Below are 1,524 nucleotides of genomic sequence, written 5' to 3'. Positions count from 1 at the left end.
ATATATATATATATATATATATATATACACATATACACACACACATATGCGTGTGTGTATGTGTGTATATATGTCGTATAATTGCATGTATGTATGCACACACACACACACACATAATGCAATCCATAAAATTAGAAGAATTCATTGCAGATGGTTTTGCTTCCCATCTAAATGAGGTTTTCATAGATTTTAAAATCTCGTTTGAACGAAACATGTAACCATGTCTAATTAATTAATTTAATGCAATATTTCATATTCTTGTGGACGTCTGACTTTCCATCACCGCCCGTGATTGTAAGAAGCTTCAAGTTTATAACTAATCCTGCAAATCTATTTCTCATTACGGTCTCAACGATGTCTAAAATTAAATGGCAATAGAAATATTTATTTTGAAAACCTACATTTGTTTTTCTGTTTTGTTATGTAACTGTCAAAAAATGGATATTCCATTGTAAACATAAAATATTGGGAATGTTTCAGCAAAAATGTCTTCTACAAATTTTGAAAATATGTTGGAGAGATTATGTGAGTAATGTTGAGGTATTGGGGTTTGAAAATGTTATAAGCATCGACACTCTCTTTCGACGTAGCAGACTGAGGTGAAAGGTAGCGGTGGTGGGGGATGGGCTATGTCGTTCGTATGAAAGATGAAAGAATTCCGAAGGGTCTACAATACGGAGAACTAGACTCTGGGGAAAAAAACCTCCTTCCAAAAAGAAGCTAAGATACAAGGACTGGTTTAATCCGGTTGTGAAGAAGAGAAATAATCATGTGGGGAATTGGGAAATTATTGTAATGGACAGAATATCGTGGGGGAAAATATGGTGAATGAGCTGACGTATGTTGAAGAGACTTCAACAGACCTTGTCTTTCTAAGACTTGTCTTGTTAGCCAGTCAGAGGTATATGGACCAAAGGAAGTTAATAGTAAATCTTTCCCATCTGTCTGCAACATGTCTGCCAATTATTTAATAAATGCTGTCTTTCTGTACCCAGAACTATTCGTCACGATTCTGCACTGCATTTAACTGAGAAGAGACATTTAATGGGTAGTTATGATAAAAACTGAAAATTTACAGTTATGCTACAAAAACCGTCTTATCTTTGTAGATTATTGTGTGTGTGTGTGTGTGTGTGTGCGTGCGTGCGTGCGTGCGCGCGTGCGTGCGTGCGAGCGTGCGTGCGTGCGTGTCGATGTTGATCTCAAATGAGAAAATCATACGTGCAAGCTGAAATACCTGGTGAACAATATTAGTCGCAGAATATGGATATTAAAAGAAAGGTTGGAATTTTAGGTAATAGTTTTAGTCCTGTAGTTACAAAGATTTAATAACGACATGGGAAATACATTTTATCAGCTGATATTAATATTAGTATTTCTTACATTGAAATATCTGAACTTTTTCCAACACGTATAACTTTGTGATTCCTATTAGTGAATGAAACATATGTAATGGTGAATAAATAATACCAAAAAATACCCAACTTCTTGTTTTGTTGTATATATATATATATATATATATAT

General features: G+C 34.4%; 1 protein-coding gene across 1 annotated transcript in view; it reads left to right on the top strand.

Annotated features, from left to right (window-relative positions):
* The window catches only part of LOC106882536 (dynein regulatory complex subunit 7), a 31,472-nt gene that overhangs the window by 19,205 nt on the left and 10,743 nt on the right, over positions 1-1,524 (top strand). The window lies entirely within an intron of this gene.

The sequence above is a fragment of the Octopus bimaculoides genome, chromosome 11 (assembly GCF_001194135.2).
Source record: "Octopus bimaculoides isolate UCB-OBI-ISO-001 chromosome 11, ASM119413v2, whole genome shotgun sequence".
In the NCBI taxonomy this organism is placed as follows: Eukaryota; Metazoa; Mollusca; class Cephalopoda; order Octopoda; family Octopodidae; genus Octopus; species Octopus bimaculoides.
Note: the sequence above shows the minus strand (reverse complement) of the source record. Positions and strands in the feature narration are given on the sequence as shown.